We start from the raw sequence: 23,452 nt of genomic DNA on the forward strand, positions 1-23,452 counted from the left end.
CCCCATCATCTTCGACTCCTCCTTCATCCATCAATCCACCTTCTTTCAATTCGCCAAATTGTTCTTCCGCCACTTGCCCTTCATCTGCTATAAATTCTAAGTCCAAAATTACTTCTTCCTCCTCTCTTCCTTCCTCCTTTCTTCCTTCCTCTTCTCCTTCCACATCCTCTTCTCCTTCCACATCCTCTTCTCCTTCCACATCCTCTTCTCCTTCCACATCCTCTTCTCCTTCCACATCCTCCTCCTCCTCCACATGTCGAGATGGAAGATTTTGGCCTTGTCTGGCCCTCTCTGCCTCCTCCAAATGCTGGCGACTTCTTTCCCCTTAAATAACAACAAAAAAAATGTATACTCATCAGCACACAGATATTGGAGAGCAGAAATCGCACACATTGCTTAGAAGAGGCTTTCATTTATTTACTTTTATCTTTCACCAAATCTACATTTTTGAATTACTTCTATGGCAAGCTCTGATCCTGCCCCTTTTTAGCAAAGTGACACACATGGATGTCCCCCCTAAACTGTATTTCTGGGAGACCCTACCAAAACCCATTTTTGGTTTGGGGAGACACAGGTGCTCTGCATTGCAGATGTGAAAACATCTGCTTTATTACCACTGTTTTTAGAATGAATCCTGTTTGCCTTTCCCATTCTCCTAATTCTATTTTTTATAACTAGCTTTTACACAATGTTTACAAACAAAGTGTTTGGCCAGTGAGCCATGTCCAGGTGTGTTGTTCCTGGAATAACCGAGCCTTTCTGATAAACTATGTGATGTTACGTGGTTTACTAAGAACACTATTTGTAAATATGTAGTTATTTATGTCATAAAAAATAAATGACAACATGTCTTTAAAATTACAAGCAGGCCAAGGAGGCAGATGGTGAAATATACATGGCAACACATTATTGCAGACTATCAACCCCCCCCCCCCAACCCCAAAATATATTTACTTACTTTTACGCAGAATTTTAAGTATCTTCTTCATCTGATGTGGCTCCCTCAATTTTAAGTCTGACCAGCGTTTCCTCAGCTGTTCCTTGGACCTGGTGATCCCAAACATCCTCTGCATTCTCCTCGCCACCTTGTCCATAATATGTGCTTTTCGGCGGTTAGGGGTCTTGTATGGCCCTAATTCACCATCATAGTCCTTCCGCCGCATGATGGAAACTAACTCCACCATTTCCTGGAACCGCATATTAGTGGCTTTGTATCTTCTTTGCCTGGATCGGGACGTCCCTGCCTCTGTCCCTTCACTTGTGGCATGAGAGCATCGTGCCCGCTCGTGTGACATCGCCATCTTTCCTTTCCCACAGAGATTATGGGCGGGGAAAAGAGGAATTTTTACGCCATGGGCGGAGACGAGGGCGGCGTTTAATACATACGCGGAGTGTAGAGAATGCAAACAACGTGTTTACGTAGGTTACGCAGAGAATCTTCGAGCGCATCCAGAACATACACAGTTAACGCCATATTTCCTAAACACATTGATTAGGGGCCTAGCAAAGGTGACGAGGGCGGGGTTTAATAAATACGCGGAGTGTTTAAAAGGTGCACGCCGTGATTACGCATCTTACGCGGTAATTAGGCGAGCGTGAGAAACGAGGAGCGAGAGACAGGAAGGTAAGGAAATTAAAAATGGGATCAGCAGAGGCCTAGAAAATGTAGACCCATGGGATGGGGGTTTGGGCTGTTGGTTGCACCCTTTTTAAGCTATTCTGTCTATGGGGTACCACAATGTTATTTTGGTGTCCAAATGCTTTTGGACACCTCACAAAATAGAGATGTGAACAATGCTGTACCTCATTGACAAGTTTTTGAATGGTGTATTCAGATCAGGCAAAGTATTGTTCAAGTGTTGGTTGTACAGAGGTCATTAGGAAGTGTCTTTTATGTCATCCATTGTCAGGGGCATGAGATCTACACATGAAAGAGTGCCTAGATGAATACTGTCATTTGTAATCATTGTTTATTTTTCTATATTAAAAATAGTTACTGCAATGTTAACAATGGCTCTGCATCTAGCAAATCAATGTTTGGTACAACCAATGCGGCCGAGCTGCCAATCATTGTTTAAACAAGAGAGACTGTGTTTGTAATTAGATATAGGTAATAAATTTGAAGACACATATTATATCAAGGTCAACGCTGATCCTTTTTAATATCTATTTTTCTTTGGTTTATGTTTTGCGAAACTAGACTCAAAAACAAATATCATAATTCACAACGGGAAATGGACCAACTACAAACTAAGGAAGCTATAGAGGCCTTACTAGAAAAATATCAGGACACGCCCATCCTGTGGAATTCAAAACACTCTTTATATTGTAATAAAGATGTACGAGCGGCAGCACTAGAGGAGCTAGCAAACTATATGCAAACATGGGTGCCAGGATGCACTGCCAACATGGTGAAGGATAAACTTGCCAACCTGAGAAGCACATACAGAAGAGCATACAAAGCTAATAAAAGCAAAAAATCGGGAGCAGCAGCAACACAAGCAAAGGAACCCAAACTGTGGTATTACAAACAGATGGCTTTTTTGCGGGACGAAATGGAAGGCAGGAAAACGATGTCTAGTCTTGCTTCCAACCTTTCCTCCATGCTACCTTCCAGCGGACATTCCCCAGATGACCACAGCCCTGCAGAGTCGGAGGAAGAGGGCCTGGCTGACAGAGATGCAGATCTGCCACCCTTCGATGAGGAGGTATAGTAGTTTCCTCTATATTTCTGGCGTAAATAATTATTGGTGGATTAATGATTTGATATTGTCAAAGAAAGGCCAAGCTGGGAAAAAGCACAAAAAAAGGTGTACAGACAAATAGGTGTCAGGGATGACAACTGCAGGGGTCAGAAGTAGAGTCTATTCAAGTAATAATGAACAGAAAATACTAAACGAAAAACATGAAAATGAGTGTGGTTTTATTTAGCGAAATTGTAAAAAATGTCCTTTTTTTTGCACACAGGAAGAAGAGATCAGCCAGGAGGTGGCAGATCCTCACGTGTCTGTCAGCCAGGAGGAGGCCGGGGTCAGTGGCAGCCAGGAGGAGGCCGGGGTCAGTGGCAGCCAGGAGGAGGCTGGGCCCAGTGGCCTGCAGCAGGTCCCCCCGGCCAGGAGAAGCACCACCAGCCAGTCTTCTCCCCCCCAGGTGAGGCCATCAGGCCGAAGGAGGCAGTTGAGGCCTGTGGAGGAGGCAAGCCTCGGCATGATACAGTAGGCAAGCGCCATCATGAGGGCCCCCCTCAACCCCACAGAGGCCTTCAGTGCCTCCTTGGCACACGATTTGAATGAAGGGGAGGAGGACCAGAGAAGACCTGATGAACCAGGTCCTTTGGTGGATGCAGAAGGGCCTGCTGACCCCAGACACTGGGCTATGTGACCCGGCCCGGCTTGCGGAACACCATCCTCCTGCTGCCACATCGACCCCACCTGCAAGAGCCCGTGTAAGATCCGCTGGAAGGCTGCCTGGAGGGAAGGCTGGAAAGAGGAGGAAACGTTGATTCTCTGCCTTCCATTTCCTTCCACATAAAGGACATATTGTTTGGACTACCACAGTTTGGGTTCCTTTGTTTCTGTGCTGCTGCTTCATATTTTTGGGTTTGGCTCCTGAGGCTTGGAAGTTTATCCTTCACCATGTTGGAAATGCAAGTTTGCATATAGTTTGCTATCTATTCTAGTGCTGCCGTTCTGTTTATTTTTTGTGATGACATTTGCCAAAATAAAAGGCTTTTTGCTTTCATTTGAAAACATGTCTATTGTTTGTTATACTGTGGGGATTATTAGGCAGCAAACCTTTAATAAATATACAATGGGTCATTTACAAAGGACACACTCCTTGGGGGGGGGGGGGGGACATTTGGGGTGCCAACATGGTTCAATATTCTCAAATGAAACACAAAAAAAAAAAAAAAAAAAATTAAAAAAAAATAAACATGTAAAAAAAATTTAAAGAAAATGGTGACATAACTAGAAACAACAAAAAAAAATAAAAAGATGCACATTCCTTTACAAAAATGACTAAAATAAATTATGGAGGACCACCAACCAAAACACACGTCTGGCCTAGAAAACCTTATTAAAGGATTACATCACAAGCAAGAAATGTGACATTTCAGTATGGGACAACTCTATTGAAATTGCATCAGCAAGAGAACGGGGTTATTCTAGCAAGAGAAGAATTAATAAAACGAGGCAAGAAACTGTGGTTTAGTGCGCCTTTTTAAGACATTGTTCTCTTGCTAGAATAAAAGGTTTCTAATGACGAATGTGCCATATCCCAAACAAACGCGAGTTTTACCTGAACGAGCGCTCCCGTCTCCTCATTTGGACTGAGCATGCGCGGGGTTTTTGTACGCTGCTTTTGTGTACAGACGACCGAACATGTCTGACGGACACGATTCCAGCAGACTGTTTTAAAGCAAGACCAGGAAACAGTTGTTCGTTGGAAAACGGTCTGGCCGACGAATGTTTGCTGGAATCCTGTCCGTTACTGCCTACACACGATCGAACATGTCCGCTGAAACTGGTCCGCGGACCAGTTTCAGCAGACATGTTTGGTCGTGAGTACGGGGCCTGAGAGACATAATAGTTAACTGATTCCTTTTAAAAACGATTAAAAATAGATAAAAATCAATCATATAATGTACCTGTAGTTTCTAGTTTAGTTTTTGCATGTTGTTTCCTGCCTTTGCTGTACAGAGCCACAGAGCCAATACAGGGCAGTGATGGTTTGGAAAACTAAACTGATTGGTGCTGAGGGGTTTTAGACACACAGTAATCACACCTCCTTGATTAGTGACCACAGAGAGAAAGCTCCCAGTACTGTGGTTATCAGGAAACAGACAACCAGGAAGTGTGGAGATCAGAGAAGAATTACAGCAACTTGAGAGCAAAAACGAACAATGAGGACATGAAAACAGCACTGCATTAAGGTAAAGGAAGCTATTAACCCCCCTGGCGGTATTCCAGAGTCTGACTCGGGGTGAGATTTTCATACCAAAAGCGGTAACCCCGAGTCAGACTCGGGCTCGCCTTGCTGCAGCAGCAGACAAAGTTACTTACCTTGTCCCTGGATCCAGCGATGCCACCGCGCTGTGTAAGCGAGCAGGTCCTCGCTCGATTCACACAGTGTCCTCCTGTGCCGCCGATTTCCGTTCCCTGCGATGTTACGACGCACGGGAGCGGAGAACGGCGCCAAATTCAAAAACGTAAACAAACACATTACATACAAAATACTGTAATCTTATAGATTATAGTACTGTATGTAAAAAATACACACACCCCTTGTCCCTAGTGGTCTGCCCAGTGCCCTACATGTACTTATATATAATAATAACGGTTCTTTCTCCCTGCAAACTGTAGATTGTCCATAGCAACCAAAAGTGTCCCTTTATGTCAAAAATGGTTTTAGATCAGCTAGAAAACAGCGATAATAAATTATAATCACTTGCAGAATTGTGCGATAGCGATTTGTGGGGAAATTCGTCATAAAAAAATAAAAATAATGACAGTAACAATTCTGCAACTGAGCAAATTTCAGTGATTTTGAGTTGATTACATTATTGAATAATTTTTATTAGAATTATATTATTATTTGTTATAATTATTTATAATTATTTATTATATTATAATTTATAATTTTGTTTTTTAAAAAAAATCATACCCGGGATGCCTATTAGACTCTGGTTTGGTCAGATTTAAGTGAGTTATTCCTAAAAATTACAGACCTACAGTATAAAACGCCAAATTTCCTTGCAAATAATGGTACCGCTTTCAGCACCTTTTTTCTGAAAGAATCATACCGCCAGGGAGGTTAAGATAAAAAAAAAAAAATCCTTTACAAACCTTTTAAAGGAGCTGTCCGGTGTGCACAAAATAAGTGCAAAACCCTATTTTCAAATTGCACCAAAATGCATGGTACTTCGTTATCATGCATTTTGGCGTGTATGAAACGTCCAATAAATTATATTTACACCGCTATAGTAGCCTTTGGGGTGCTCTATCCTGGTGTTTTTTTTATACATGTATGGCTTTTTGGATGCACTTCCCCTAAGTGATGTGGCACTAAGCAGGTATTTCCACTGCCAGGACTCTGCTTTGGTTGGGTTTTTTACCTTATTCTATCGCACTAAATGTACCGTAAGTGTATATCTAATATGTTTAACTTTCTATAGCCCCAAGGTAATCTTCACATGGACCATTCAGGAGATCACTTGTAGACTGAACAGAAACTACTTTTCATAGATGAAAGATAATCATAGTTCCTGTTATCCTTCCCTGGAACATCATGTCTCCCACTTCCTACATAAAGAGGATCACTAATATTAAGCTCCATTTTCACCACGCAGTCGCTAGACCTAATAATCCAGCTTTAGATGTTTTTTTTTTACCCATATGTTAGAAATGATTCAATGTACCAATGTACTTAATAAAGAGAATGGGCCAGATCTACGTACCCTGGCGCATATTTCCGTCGGGTGTAGCGTATCTAAGATACACTACGCCGCCGTAACTTACTTTTTTTAAGGACGCGCAATTCAAATCGATGTGATGGGGGCGTGTTTTATGTAAATACGGCGTGACCCGATGTAAATGACGTTTTTTTGAACGGCGCATGCGCCGTCTGTGGGGGTATCCCAGTGCGCATGCTCGAAATTAAACCAGAACAAGCCAATGCTTAAGACGGTGACGTCATTCTACGCAAATCACGTAAAAAATTCTAAATTCGACGCGGGAACGACGCCCATACTTAACATTGAGTACGCCTCATATAGCAGGGGTAACTATACACCGGAAAAAAAGCCGGCAAACAACGTAAAAAAATGCGCCGGCCGGACGTACGTTCGTAGATAGCCATATCTAGCTAATTTGCATACTCGACGCGGAATTCTACGGAAACGCCGCCTGGCGGCCGGCGGAAAAATGCACCTACGATCCGACGGCGTACTAAGACGTACGCCAGTCGGATCGAGCCCAGATGCAGTCGTATCTTGTTTTGTAGATACAAAACAAAGATACGACGCGGGAACTTTGAAATTACGTGGTGTATCAATAGATACACCGGCGTAATTCTTCTGTGGATCTGGCCCAATGTCTTGTATTGAAATAAGACAACAAAGTAGACCTGTGTTAATACTAGTGGTGTTTAAAAAGGATGTCTTTGTCTATGCAAATATTTTCAAAATAAATATTACATAAAAAAATAAGGATTTAATGCTAGTTCACACCAGACGCAGTTCTGTGTGTTTTTTTTTGTCCTGCACTAAAAATGCATGCACAGTTCCAGTCTGTTTATGGTCAGTTTCCGGTGCAGAAACTGACCGTAACTGACTGTATTGGTGCAGAAAAAATAGAAATGCACGGAACTGCATCTGGTGTGAACTGGCCATTACTGTATATTTATTAAATATTATTATATAATATCTACCAAATTGCTTTTCTTTAGAAATATGGTGTGTTGATACCAGAAACATACAGGAAAGGTGGTACAGTATAACCCATTGGTGGTATAACCCAATGGTATAACCTATTGTAATCTGAGGTAGCTTGGGAATGCAGGCCAGCCGGTTTGGTAAAAGCAACCAGTTTGTTAATTTTAAAAACAGATAAACAAAAAACTGCTTTCTTCAGCCAAAACAGGTTAATAGACTAAAGTCCTGCTACAACAACCTCTACAGTAGGCTCACCACCAACCTTTTGGTCCCGCACTAGGGTTAGGGCTCCTCTGTTGCATAGGGTGCTGAGCAGGCCACAAGGAGGGTCAGCAACCAGCGTCTCAGCTTGCCCAAGGGTTCACACTTACTCACAGCTTGTGAACCTCTCTCTCCACTTCCCTGACACAAGTGCTGATTTCCCTCTGCTGCCTTTTAAGCCTCTCCTGTCTGGGGCTTAACCCCTTTCTAGACCAGAGTCCAGGGTTTGGAGGTCCCAAATCTATTTGACCCTCCTAAATTCCCTAATACAAAATATCAAACTAGAGTGTACTGTAAATCAGTCCTTTATCTAGCCAAACCATGGGTGAGAACCCTGAGTAAAGCAATGTCTCCACAACTGTCCCCCTTAAAGGGACACAACCCAAATATCAGGGAAATTTACCTGCCATCCAGGACACATTCATCCTGTATACAGTTCCTTTTTGGGACCGGTGTAGTTCAGGCTAGAGCTCAGTATTTATATACATTTGCACATTGTTCTATGCAATGACTATTTTATTTGTTTAATTAAGCTTATCTGTACTATATTTTTTTTTTTAAATCTTCAGTTTTTTTTTTTTTTTTTCATACTTTTTACTTTAAGAAATTTCTACTTAGACCCCATTTACACCCATGCAGGTACAATGTTTTGTGTCGAATTTAGAGCAGCCTGTTCATTTCAATGAGCAGTCTATTCATTTAAATGAGCTGCCCTGTGTGCGCTAAAGAGGTGTAAGACCCCCTTTTCAAATTGCACCGCACTAAAATGCATGGTACTTCATTATCATGCATTTTGGGTTGTATGTGCGTTTTGGTGCTATTAAGATTTATTGCCACCACCGCACACCTCCAAAGTCGATGCAAGGTTTTTTGTGCAGTGTATAAAAATGCGCGTTTAGCTGGGTGCAGCCGGCTATGTGATCTTCTGTCCCCATTTGCCTCCTCTCCCCCACCACTGTGCTGCTGGCTGTGTTAAGAAAAGAGGGCTGAGTGCTTCTGTGTGCTCAATCCCCCGCTGCTCTCACTTCACCCTCTTAAAGGGACAGTTTATGTGCACCACCTAAAGAAGGGTCCTGACGAAAGCCAGGGTACTTTCAGCCACCTTCAAGGGTATCCCATGCACTAAAAATGCATAACTCCACCCGCATTTAGGGTTGTATGCATAGCATTCAGAAAATAACCCTTTCTTTGTGTTCTAAGGTAGTTGATGCCATTCTAGAGACTAGTACATATGTTATAGTGCAGTTTAACTTTGCTATAGTTCATTTAGGGGAAACTTAGTGGTTCATTGACCATTTATTTGCTGTAGTGTCCTTGAGTCTGGGCAATTACTTGTTTATTGATTTACACTTTGTTGGTCTGCCTTGTTGTAATACATTCAGTTATTCTATCTCCAAGCGACCTGTTGTTTAAATTATGTGTATTTTTATAGAATGGTAGCTTTGGTTTTTGTCTATGACCAAGTGTGTCTGTGGGGAGTGAGCAGTTAGGAGACCCACCTCCACAAGCGGCTTCTGTGGGGGTAAGAGCTACATGCGCAATTGTGCTTGCATTCCCATACTTTTGGAGTATCCTACTCAATTCCCCAACCCAATGCAAGTTACCCCCCCCCCCCAAAAAAAAAGAACACCCCTAGGTCTTATTGAGCCAAAGAGTAATGTGATTGTTTGCCTGTTGCGGGGCAATTACTGAAAAAGGAATTCGGGCAATTTCCAGTGGATACTTCAGAGGCAATAATAAAGCAACAAAAGATACCCATTTCAAAAGATGACTTCGCTGACAAACAGTGAAAATTATAGTGAATAAAGGCATCATTGAGACTTTTGTGAGTGGATTTGTTTGAGATTAAATATGATGAGGACATTACATATCCAAAATAAAAGTGCAACACCAGGCCTAGTGGCACAACTCAGCGCATTGGTGCGAAGTAATTACTGATATATTGATTAAGACAACCAATCAATATTAGTGGTCGTATCGGATAACCGAAATTATCTTAGTGACTCAACAGTACAATTAGAACCATGGATATATTACCATATTCTATCCAAAGAACAAAACAGGTAATTGTGTGAGAGCAGCTATTTAAACGCACTGTCAGAGACACATGCAGCAAAACATAAATAAAAATAAAAATAAAAGAACAAGATAGTCCACAATTGAAAACAGCGCTTGATTATTGGTTGATAATGTCCAATTTCATATGTAGGATTCATCTGGTGACGGATTTGAAGATCTTATAAGTGAAGACAGGCTATAGTTATCCTACACCTTTTCCCAGAAAAGTCACCATGCGTGGGGCACACTCCCCTTAGGGGTACTCACTCACCAGAATGATAAATAATATAGGCAGTAATGGGTATCTTTACACTGGATCATCCATTCTCAAGTTGGGGTCAATGCAGGCAGAGCTCCACATAAAAACACAAAAGGGTACCAGACATAGTGTAAACCTGTTTATTATTCTTAAAAGAAACAATCCCTTCACATAAAACGACCCCCGCTCTGAATGCACGTACCGTTTAGTAGATGTAAACAAGCATGGTACGAAAGTGGCAGTGTCTTCCAACTGGTGTCCGATTCCCCAGAGGATAGTAGCAGTACAAAAACGCTAAGCACCTTACTGGATGGGACGCCCGTGGAGCGCACACATGGAGCGCACACGTCACTTCCGGATCGCCGCTGTAGTCCTGCCCTGACCGGTTTCGTTATCCAATCAAACTTCTACAGAGGGCATCTTCTGTAGAAGTTTGATTGGATAACGAAGCCTGTCTTCACTTATAAGATCTTCAAATCCGTCACCAGTAGTGTTGAGCAGAATACGCCATATTCGATTTCGCGATATATCACGAATATATAGCCGAATATTCGAGATACAGTTGTGTTCAAAATTATTCAACCCCCCAATGCTGTAAAGGGTTTTAGGGAATTTAGTGTACATTTGTAATTGTATTCAGAATGAAATCCTACAAGGACTTCTTAAAGAACCATATGCAACTAAAATGACATCAATCGGTTTTGTAATACAGTAGTAAATATTTATTTTGTGAATTCTTCATTTACACAATTATTCAACCCCTTAAAGACTACCACTCTGAAGAACAGAGGTTCATTGAAGTGTATTCAATCAGGTATTGAAAACACCTGTGGATGTCAGGGAGCAGCAATAAAGCCTAATAAGCATTAATTAGGCAGCTTTAAAATGACTGTGATACTCAGCTCCTTCTAGACATTTACTGGTGTGGTTACAAACATGGTGAGGTCAAGGGAATGGTCCAGGAAGACAAGAGAAGAGGTGATTACTCTTCACAGGAAGGGCAATGGCTATAAGAAGATTGCAAAGATGTTAAACATACCAAAAGACACCATAGGAAGCATCATTCACAAATTCAAGGCAAGGGGCACTGTTGAAACGCTACCTGGTCGTGGCAGAAAGAAGATGCTGACTTCGACTGCTGTGCGCTACCTGAAGCGTAGAGTGGAGAAAAGTCCCCGTGTGACTGCTGAGGAACTGAGAAAATATTTGTCAGATGTGGGTACTGAAGTTTCTGCTCAGACAATACGGCGCACACTGCGTAATGAAGGCCTCCATGCCAGAACTCCCAGGCGCACCCCCTTGCTGTCTCTAAAGAATAAGAAGAGTCGACTGCAGTATGCCAAAAGTCATGTGGACAAACCACAGAAGTTTTGGGATTGTGTTCTGTTGACTGATGAAACTGTTTGGGCCCATGGATCAACGCTATGTTTGGAGGAGGAAGAACAAGGCCTATGATGAAAAGAACACCTTGCCTACTGTGAAGCATGGCGGGGGTTCAATCATGCTTTGTGGCTGTTTTGCTTCTGCAGGTACAGGGAAGCTTCAGCGTGTGCAAGGTACCATGAATTCTCTTCAGTACCAGGAGATAGTGGATAACAATGTGATGCAGTCCGTCACAAACCTGAGGCTTGGGAGACGTTGGACCTTTCAACAGGACAATGATCCCAAGCATACCTCCAAATCCACTAGAGCATGGTTGCAGATTAAAGGCTGGAACATTTTGGAGTGGCCATCGCAGTCACCAGACTTAAATCCGATTGAGAACCTCTGGTGGGACTTAAAGAAAGCAGTTGCAGTGCGCAAGCCTAAGAATGTGACTGAACTGGAGGCTTTTGCCCATGACGAATGGGCGAAGATACCCGTAGATCACTGCAAGACACTTGTGTCAAGCTATGCTTCAAGTTTAAAAGCTGTTCTAACTGTAAAAGGATGTTGTACTAAGTACTAAGATTGAATGTCACTTGGGGGTTGAATAAAACTGATAATGATGTAAGCACAGAAAAGACATTTGTGGTTATTTTATTATAAATGTTATGTTATATTTGTCTGACCTACACGTGCCTCTTTGATTTAATTGTAAGCAGGATGACTGAATGATCAAAATCAATGTCAAACTGGCCAAAACAATCAATTTCAGTGGGGGGTTGAATAATTTTGAACACAACTGTATATTCGCTAAATTCGAATATTCGTGATATTTTATCGAAATGAAATTTTTGCGAAGTTTCGCTATTGCGAATGCGAAAATAATTGCGAAATTTCGACAACAGCGGAAGGAGCACTCTGATTGGCTCAGAATATTCGTGATATTGTATCGAAATTTCGCAAAATGCGAATGCGATATTGATGGCGAAATTTCGGAAGGAGCACTCTGATTGGCTCAGAATATTTGTGATATTTTACAATACAAAATAATTGCGAAATTTCGACAAATGCGGAAGGAGCACTCTGATTGGCTCAGAATATTCGTGATATTTTACAATACAAAATAATTGCGAATATTCGGCAAATGCGGGAGGAGCACTCTGATTGGCTCAGAATATTCGTGATATTTTACAATACAAAATAATTGCGAATATTCGGCAAATGCGGGAGGAGCACTCTGATTGGCTCAGAATATTCGTGATATTTTACAATACAAAATAATTGCGAATATTCGGCAAATGCGGGAGGAGCACTCTGATTGGCTCAGAATATTCGTGATATTTTACAATACAAAATAATTGCGAATATTCGGCAAATGCGGAAGGAGCACTCTGATTGGCTCAGAATATTCGTGATATTTTACAATACAAAATAATTGCGAATATTCGGCAAATGCGGAAGGAGCACTCTGATTGGCTCAGAATATTCGTGATATTTTACAATACAAAATAATTGCGAATATTCGGCAAATGCGGAAGGAGCACTCTGATTGGCTCAGAATATTTGTGATATTTTACAATAGAAAATAAAAAGTGTTTTGCATTGGTGGTGATGCTTTACTCTATCCATCTGTCACAGCCGTTTGTCAATCAAACACCTTGAAGATTGAACACGTTCATGCTGCATGCTTTGGACTTTTTTTCACTTCACATATCAAAGACATTTTTATGAAAGATTATTTTTCTATTATTGGGACTATATTTCTTTATATATTTGTTTCACTGTGTATTTCACAAGTTATTTGCGCTTGCTTATTTTATAATTTGCCCACATGTCTTGTCACTAGACATATTTTTTATTCTTGTAGAGCGACTCCATTTTCTGTCTTGTATTAATTTATGTTGTATAACATTTTTGAGTTGCTGCTGTATTCTCCCCTTTTTTTAAGGTATGCGCAATTTTTTCCTTCTTACAAAAAATAATAATATCAAACATACAAATATTCATAACAGAAACATACACAAAGCCCCCCAGTTTTGCATCAGAGACAATCAGAGTTCTCCTACCACAGTTATCGAAAATTCGCAATCATTTTCGCATTCGCATTAGCGAAATTTCGCATTTTTTGTTTTTTTTATATTCGGCAACATAAAAGGATCGCCTCAGCTTAGCTACTCGGCCCAGGGTCTCTAATCATACCAGCAATGCTTTTAGACGTCGATAGGATGTGATCTGTTTTAAAAATAAAATTGAAAAAATGCGAATATTCGGAATAGCGAATATTCACCGCGAAATTCGAAATATATCGCGAATACTCGAATATGCCATATTCGAGCCGAATATTCGCAATACGAATATTCGTGAGCAACACTAGTCACCAGATGAATGCTACATATGAAATTGGACATTATCAACCAATAATCAAGCGTTTTCAATTGTGGACTATCTTGTTCTTTTATTTTGATTTTTATTTATATTACATATCCAGGCAGTAGAACATTGATGTCAAAAGATTTCAAACATAAATAATAATTTTTACAAATGGCATATATTTTTACTGCATTTTGTTAGCTGTAGATAAAAGAAAATAAGACAATATGTCACAATGCCAAATAAAAATTTCCCCAATAAAAACTTGCGTACATCCCGTGGACTCCCCCCCCCCCTCCCCCTTCCTCCCACCTCTCTCCTCTTTCTTCTCCTTTATACTGGACTTTCTCTTTCTTTTCATTGTTTCTTTCTTCCTCTTTTACTTCGTTCTTGGCATTTATTGCATAATTTTATCAGGCCGTCAGGTCTTGACCGGGCTGAGATGGTTGTCATTGAAACATCATATCCTTTACGCTAACTTCTATTTCTGTTAACTGTTTATACAGTATTTTGCCTGAAGGGGATACCCCTGGTCATGCAGCTTTGCTGACATGCGACCAGGCAATTATGCTGGTGCATTCTGACCATGGTCACCCTACCCACCCAGGGACATTTTGATGGGCAAATCTTGGTTCTTTCTTTTCTCCATTTCATTTTATGGGACATTAGGTTTGTTATCTGCTTGGGTGTGTGATACGGGTTTCTATGCGCCCTTATGTATTATAATTTTTCTATTTCCTTTTTTGTCTACTATGCGATGTAACCATCTAAGAAAAATGTTGATATATGTTGGATTTCATGCCAATAAGGCCTTTTGTAAAAGAAAAAACTTAAGACGATATTCAACAAAAAAAATAAAATGTAAGTATATACAGTATATATATATATATATATATATATATATATATATATATATATATATATATATATATACAGGGAGTGCAGAATTATTAGGCAAATGAGTATTTTGACCACATCATCCTCTTTATGCATGTTGTCTTACTCCAAGCTGTATAGGCTCGAAAGCCTACTACCAATTAAGCATATTAGGTGATGTGCATCTCTGTAATGAGAAGGGGTGTGGTCTAATGACATCAACACCCTATATCAGGTGTGCATAATTATTAGGCAACTTCCTTTCCTTTGGCAAAATGGGTCAAAAGAAGGACTGGCTCAGAAAAGTCAAAAATAGTGAGATATCTTGCAGAGGGATGCAGCACTCTTAAAATTGCAAAGCTTCTGAAGCGTGATCATCGAACAATCAAGCGTTTCATTCAAAATAGTCAACAGGGTCGCAAGAAGCGTGTGGAAAAACCAAGGCGCAAAATAACTGCCCATGAACTGAGAAAAGTCAAGCGTGCAGCTGCCAAGATGCCACTTGCCACCAGTTTGGCCATATTTCAGAGCTGCAACATCACTGGAGTGCCCAAAAGCACAAGGTGTGCAATACTCAGAGACATGGCCAAGGTAAGAAAGGCTGAAAGACGACCACCACTGAACAAGACACACAAGCTGAAACGTCAAGACTGGGCCAAGAAATATCTCAAGACTGATTTTTCTAAGGTTTTATGGACTGATGAAATGAGAGTGAGTCTTGATGGGCCAGATGGATGGGCCGTGGCTGGATTGGTAAAGGGCAGAGAGCTCCAGTCCGACTCAGACGCCAGCAAGGTGGAGGTGGAGTACTGGTTTGGGCTGGTATCATCAAAGATGAGCTTGTGGGGCCTTTTCGGGTTGAGGATGGAGTCAAGCTCAACTCCCAGTCCTACTGCCAGTTTCTGGAAGACACCTTCTTCAAGCTGTGGTACAGGAAGAAGTCTGCATCCTTCAAGAAAAACATGATTTTCATGCAGGACAATGCTCCATCACACGCGTCCAAGTACTCCACAGCGTGGCTGGCAAGAAAGGGTATAAAAGAAGAAAAACTAATTACATGGTTTCCTTGTTCACCTGATCTGAACCCCATTGAGAACCTGTAGTCCATCATCAAATGTGAGATTTACAAGGAGGGAAAACAGTACACCTCTCTGAACAGTGTCTGGGAGGCTGTGGTTGCTGCTGCACGCAATGTTGATTGTGAACAGATCAAAACACTGACAGAATCCATGGATGGCAGGCTTTTGAGTGTCCTTGCAAAGAAAGGTGGCTATATTGGTCACTGATTTGTTTTTGTTTTGTTTTTGAATGTCAGAAATGTATATTTGTGAATGTTGAGATGTTATATTGGTTTCACTGGTAAAAATAAATAATTGAAATGGGTATATATATTTTTTTTGTTAAGTTGCCTAATAATTATGCACAGTAATAGTCACCTGCACACACAGATATCCCCCTAAAATAGCTAAAACTAAAAACAAACTAAAAACTACTTCCAAAAATATTCAGCTTTGATATTAATGAGTTTTTTGGGTTCATTGAGAACATGGTTGTTGTTCAATAATAAAATTAATCCTCAAAAATACAACTTGCATAATAATTCTGCACTCCCTGTATATATATAGCAGCTTCCCAATTGTTAAATGAGATGGCTGCAATAATTTTCTGGTTCTAGGGATTTTTCTCATTAGTTTCACCTGGTGATCAAGCCAATAACACTCTTCCTGTCCTAAGGTGTCTTCATTCCACTGGAGGAACAATGGAGACACCCTTGGACAGCAGCATTGTCAGTCTAGAACAGTGGTCTCCAAACTGCAGCCCTGCGGCCAGACGCGGCCCTTTGCTTGCTTTTATCCGGCCCTGGGGGCACTATTCTTCCTACTGATACAAGGCACTCTTCTGCCAACTGACACCAACAATGAGGCACCATTTCTCAAAATGACATCAATAATGGGACACTATTCTTCTCAATGATACCAATGATGGGGCACTGTTCCTCCCCCTAATACCAAAAGTGGCAATGTTTACTCCGTCTGATACCAGGAAAATTTCCACTTGTGCTGGTCATGGTCCGGCCCTCCTAAAGTCTGAAGAACAATAAACTGGCCCTTGGTTTAGAAAGTTTGGAGACCCCTAAATCTAGAGAGAAGGTAGAGTTTAATACCATAACAGATTTGAATCGACTTGTCAAACAAATTAAAACTGAACTCCCTCTATCGCTTTATAAGCAGTTACAGCAATAGGTTTATTCTCTTTGGGATAAAGTTTTCACATAAAAAAGCTGACCATTGTAATCAGCCCTGTCAGTGGTAAAAAAAAAATTCTAAACTCTTTTAGCCGGATTCAGAAAGACTTCCGACTTCCGTTGTAAGTCCGAATGCGCGCCGTCGTATATTTAAGCGTATTTTGGAAACCAGATACACTTAAATTTGGCTAAGATACGACCGGCGTAAGTCTCCTACGCCGTCGTATCTTATGTGCATATTTACGCTGGCCGCTAGGGGCGTGTACATGGATTTACGTGTCAAATATGTAAATGAGCAAGATACGTTGATTCACGAACGTATGTAGGCCCGTCGCAGTAAGATACGCCGTTTATTTTAAACATACGCCAGCGTAAATATAAACCACCAAAAAGATGGCGCAGACCATGCAAGGTATGGACGACAGAACAGCCGTTGTATTTTACGTCGTTTGCGTAAGTGTTCGTGAATGGGGCTGGGCGTAGGTTACGTTCACGTCGTTGAGCCGACGTCGTTACGTAGGGAGTATTTGCGACGTGATTCTGAGCATGTGCGCGCATGCGCCGTATGAACGGCCCTCATTTACATGGGGTCACGGGTAATTTAAATGTAGCCCGCCCACTACCTGCCTATTTTGAATTAGGCGGGGTTACGCCGGGCCATTTGCGCTACGCCGACGTAACTTAGGGAGCAAATGCTTTGTGAATACTGGCCTTGCCTCTCTATTTTACGTTGGCGTAGCTCAAATGAGCTGCGCTACCCCAGCTTAAACATACGCCGATGTATGTGAATCTGGCTATTTAATTGTAAATATTGCTGGACAGCTTGGTCTGTTAAAGAAAGTTGGGAAGCAACAGGCTTACTGGAGTACTAAGCTACTTAACGTGGAGGTCCACCCACCACAAAAATTAAAAGTCAGCAGCTGCACATACTACTTTTAATAATCGGACACTTACCTTTCCTGGAGTCCAGCAATGTCGGCACCGCAGCTGAACCGCTCCCCCCCCCCCCAAAAGGTGCCAAATGTGGAACCGGAGGAAGGGGGGAGGCTGATAAGCAGAGCTTTCATTTTTGGGTGGATCTCCACTTTAAGATACCATGTGCCATGTAATCAGGAATTACATATTACCAGAGGGGGCACTGACTGTCCCTATTCAACTCTCTTATCTGGGCGAATAATGCAGAACTTGAATGATCGTACCTTAGGACTACTAGTTGGGTTGAGTAACTGTGCTGTATTCTGTGGATTTAAATAGGTTTCTGCTGTCCTCTCATGTAGTGATGAGGGGTGAACTGTGCACTACTTTCACTTTACAACAGGCTTGGCAAATCTAAAGGCTCACTTTAACAGAGAGGATGCGTTGAAATACAAAAAATAAGCCATGCATCAATCCTGCTCTAATTCCAATCACATCCATATAACAATGACATCTCTCCAATGGGGAAAAACCAAAGCATGAGTGGGAGAGTTACAACCTCTGACAATGTTTTTTGCTGTCCATGCTTCCTTGTCCTGCATCCGATTCCTGCCTGTATGGGGGTCATTGCGACTGGAAGTATAGGAAATGGGGTCACAGACAGAAATATAAACTGTAACGGCACCCTGTGTATGAGAGGGGTTAAAGCCGTTTAGGACATTCCCTTTCCGAGCACCAAGGCAGCTACCGACACTCCAGTCAGGCGAACAAGACCCATAAGAATAATTCTCCCTCAAAAACGAGACAAAGCTCTGTCTTGAGGTTTCAAGCAGGACTGACAATCTTTATTAAAAAAAACACACGTTTTATACACAGTCAAAAGAGGGGGTGCATCATATTACTCTGGAAATACACCCGTGACCAGACCTAATTAACATACTAATTACCTAATTCCTTCTAGCAGCCTGGCTGTCTCCTGAACTTCAATACACATTATCACAGGAATCCTTTCATACAATACAGGGTCAATTAGCCCAAGCCCCCATGAAAGGATCCTTAGAAGTTAGCCTGGATTCATTAACATTGCAACAGGAAGACAAGTGGTTGGAGGTGATGACATTAGCATCTTTCAACTAACATGTTGAGTTCAGAATCAAACAAACAGTAAATAGTCTTTTACAGATATCCTGGGGAATATTGTGGATCAATATTACTGTCCCATTTTAAATAGTCCAAAATATATTTTCTCAGTCACCCTATGCCCCTAATAGACAAAGGGTGATTTAGACATAAGAGGTGCATGGGGAGCTGAGGCAAGGGTATCTCAAGGGTATCTCATAAAGGGTTTCTGGGTTCCACAGGCCCTCCCGTTACATAAACCATAAATAGATTTCAAATAGGGTTGTCCCGATACCGATACTAGTATCGGTATCGGGACCGATACCAAGCATTTCCCCGAGTACTTGTACTCGGGGAAAATGCTCCGATACTTTACCGATACCTGACTTTCCCTGTATCCTCCTCCAGTTCCCACATCCGTTCTGATCTCTCCCTCCATGCTCCTGTGTCCCCCCTCCGTGCCGCTGCTGTTCTTCTTTCTCCCTCCGTGCTCCTGTGTCCCCCCTCCATGCCGCTGCCGTTCTGCTCTCTCTCTCCATGCTCCGGTGTCCCCCCCTCCGTGCCGCTGCCGTTCTGCTCTCCCCCTCCATGCTGTTGCCGTTCTCCGTTCTGCTCTCCCCCTCCATGCTCCGTGTCCCCCCTCCATGCCGCTGACGTTCTGCTCTCCCCCTCCGTGCCGCTGCTGTCCTCTGTTCTGCTCTCCCCTCTCCATGCTCCGTGTCCCCCCTCCGTGCTGCTGCTTCCCCCCTCCGTGCTCTGTGTCCCCCTCCATGTCCTCCTCCGCCCCCTCTGTCAGGATGGAGAGCGGCGGTAGGAGCCGCTAAGCCCGGCTCCTACCTTTTCCTAATGAACAGAGTCAGTGATCACTGTCTCTGTCCATTCATATGACTGAGCATCTGGGTTTTCGCTCTCTTCTGGCTATTCTTTCTAAAAGAAAATCTGTGACTGGAGTTGAGCTTTAACTACTATATTGAGGCCAGCATCAAAATGCAGATTAATGGAGGTGTGACAAGATCACGGATCTTGCTAATGAAAAATGGAGAACAATATTTCTCATGAGTGTGGGAAAAGCATTACTTAAACACTGCACTTCGTAAGATTTATCAACCAGCACAATCATCTGACAGCATGCCAGCAGATTGCCAGGTCAAAGCAATTAAATCTGTTGAAACAGTAAAAGAACACATTTGTAACAGGTTAGCACCTTGATCCATTTAATGGAGTTTCTAAAAAACATAACTTGTAGTTTATAGTACATTTTAACAATATAACAAAAATAGTAATATTTGTTACAACTGGCTGAGATCACCCTGATAAGTTTACAGAAACCACTACTTATACATAGATGAATGATGTAAGTACAGAAATGGGTTTATCTATAAAAACTTTCATTGGATATATGTGATACACATTCATGTATGCCCAAAGTTTCAGTTTAAAATAGAAATGAAAGGCAAAACATTTTTGTATAAATATAAAAATACATTGGGCTGGATTCAAGAAGCAATTGCGCCTGTGTAACCATAGTTACACAGGCGCAATTGCTTACTTGCCCCGGCGTAACGAATGCTCCTAATTCAGGAACCTCGTTCCGCCGACTGCAGCCTAAGATATGCGCGGCATAAGGCTCTTATGCCCGCATATCTTAGGCTGCATTCTTGCGATGGCCGCTAGGTGGCGTTCCCGTTGTGCTCAGCGTATAGTATGCAAATTGCATACTAACGCCGATTCACAACGTTGCGCGAGCCCTGCGTACGCAATTTACGTCGTTTCCGTACGGCGGTTTTCGTGTAAGGGGCATCCAATGTTACGTATACCCGTCGTTCCCACGTCGCAAAATTAGAAATTTACGTAGTTTGCGTAAGTGAATCGTGAATGGCGCTGGACGCCATTCACGTTCACTTTGAAGCAAATGACGTCCTTGCGACGTCATTTGCCGCAATGCACGTCGGGAAAGTTTCCTGATGGAGCATGCGCTCTACGCTCGGCGCGGGAATGCGCCTAATTTAAATGATTCCTGCCCCCTACGGGATCATTTAAATTGCGCGTGCTTACGCCGGGCATTTTGCCGACGCGCCCACGCAATTTACGGAGCTACTGCTCCGTGAATCAAGGGCAGTGCAGTAAATTTGCGGGGGCGCAGGGCAAAAACGTTGCCCTGCGCCTCCGTAAAAATAGCGCAATTCTACCTGAATCCAGCCCACTATAAATACCCCTCCCCCCCTTATTTTTATAAGTGATCACATTCCCTCTGTTCTCAGCTGTGTAAGAGCTGGGGGGGAGAAGCTGCAGTAAACTGAGCTTCCCGGCATAGCTGGAGAACTGACCATTGTGTGTTCTCCTACTTAGTGTGGTCAGTATGGAATAGGAATCCGAAGGGACTGGCAGGAACACACAAAGGAAATTTCACACAAAGGAAGTAATACAAAGAGAGCAGGATACTTTCTCATACAAGTACATGATACAGCAGTCACATGTCAGGAAAATTAAGTGTTGGGGTAACAAACAATTTAACTACCATATTTATCGGCATATAACACGCACAGGCGTATAACACGCACCTTCATTTTAAGAGGGAAGTTTCAGGAAAAAAACTAAAATTTTAAATAAAGAACTTTGAAGCAAAATAAGGGTCAGTGCCCATCAATGCAGTCTGATCAATGCCCATCTGCAGCCTCGCCATTGCCATGAATGCAGTCTGATCAATCACCATCTCACCTCACCCCGTAAAAAATATGGCTGTGGGCTGACCATTATACTGCGCATTTGTCGTTCTGAAGCTCGCCAGGCTCGTACGTACACACTGTGCCTTTTTAGGTCGGGCGGGCACATGCATGGTGGCACCATTTTTGAATGGACGGCGCGTCTCAGGAATGAATCAGTGGAGTGGGCAGGAGACCGGCCCACCGCTGCACTGCACTATGGCTGTAGGAGCATGTTTGGAGTCAGGAACTCGGGATCTCCACCACCACCACAGCACTGTGCCCCTGCCTGCACCATCCATCCTTGGCTGCTGGACTCTGGAGACTCCCACCACCGGACCCCTGACCTGCATCCATCAATCCATTGCTTGGCTGGCTGGCGGCTCCTATCTATTGTGATGCCCACAGGCAGCAGTTATCAGGCAAGAATGGCAGTGGTTAGATGTTCACAATCTCTGTCTTGCTATCTCCTGTAGCATGTCCGCATCCTCTGACCACCTCTGTACCATGTCCGCATTCTACGACCACCTCTGTACCATGTCCGCATCCTCTGACCACCTCTGTAACATGTCCGCATCCTCTGACCACCTCTGTACCATGTCCGCATGTTCTGACCACCTCTGTACCATGTCCGCATCCTCTGACCACCTCTGTACCATGTCCGCATCTTCTGACCAGCTCTGTACCATATCCGCATCCTCTGACCACCTCTGTACCATGTCTGCATACTCTGACCCCCTCCTGTATCCTATCTTCATTCTCTGACCACCTCCTGTATCTGTCCGCATCCTCTGACCACCTCTGTACCATGTCTGCATCCTCTGACCACCTCTGTAACATGTCTGCATCTTCTGACCACCTCTGTACCATGTCCGCATGCTCTGACCACCTCTGTACCATGTCTGTATCTTCTGACCACCTCTGTGCCATGCCCTTATGCTCTAACCACCTCTGTACCATGCCCGCATGCTCTGGCCACCTCTGTACCATGTCCGCATGCTCTGACCACATCTGTACCATGTCTGCATCTTCTGACCACCTCTGTACCATGTCCGCATCCTCTGACCACCTCTGTACCATATCCGCATCCTCTGATCACCTCTGTACCATGGCCGCATACTCTGACCCCCGCCTGTATCCTATCCGAATCCTCTGAACACCTCCTGTATCCTGTCCACATCATCTGATCTCCCCCTGTAACTGTCCGAATCCTCTGACCACCTCTGTACCATGTCTGCAATCTCTGACCATCTCTTGTCTTGTATCATGTCTGCAGTCTCTGAGGGGGGAGCCTGGAGAGGCATCAAAAGTGAGCACACCATCGGGATGGGGATCACGGGAGGAGTCAGATGTGTGTGGACTGTGGAGAGGAGACTATAGGATAAAACCAGAGCCACCAACCTGGAGCCGCCTGACTGAGCCCCGCATAATACACCTTACAGTGCAAGGGGGAATTCTGCAGACTCTGATGTAAAGGGGAACTCTGATGTAAAGGGCAATGCTGCAGACCCTAATGTAAGTGGGAACTCTGATGTAAAGGTGAATGCAGTGGACTCTGATGAAAGGTGGTCTCTGGTGGTGATCAGAGCCCCCCCCCCTTTACATCAGAGTACCCCCTTAGATCATAATTTGCAGAATTACCCTTTACGTCAGAGTTTCCTTGCACTGTGAGGGGAAATCCTGCAGACTCTGAGGTATGGAGGAACCCTGTGCTGGCTGGGTTATATTAATCTGACCTTCATGTAAATGGAGAAATGTGTTTTTTAACTTTTACACATTGCTGATAGCACCAGCTACATGTTTATAGTTGAAATATTGATATGTGCACTATTTAGCACTGAAAACTGTCA

General features: G+C 42.8%; 1 protein-coding gene across 2 annotated transcripts in view; it reads right to left on the reverse strand.

Moving 5' to 3' along the window:
• The window catches only part of LOC120929413 (TRAF family member-associated NF-kappa-B activator-like), a 65,424-nt gene that overhangs the window by 13,331 nt on the left and 28,641 nt on the right, over window positions 1-23,452 (reverse strand). The window lies entirely within an intron of this gene.

This window comes from Rana temporaria, chromosome 2 (genome assembly GCF_905171775.1).
Source record: "Rana temporaria chromosome 2, aRanTem1.1, whole genome shotgun sequence".
Classification (NCBI taxonomy): Eukaryota; Metazoa; Chordata; class Amphibia; order Anura; family Ranidae; genus Rana; species Rana temporaria.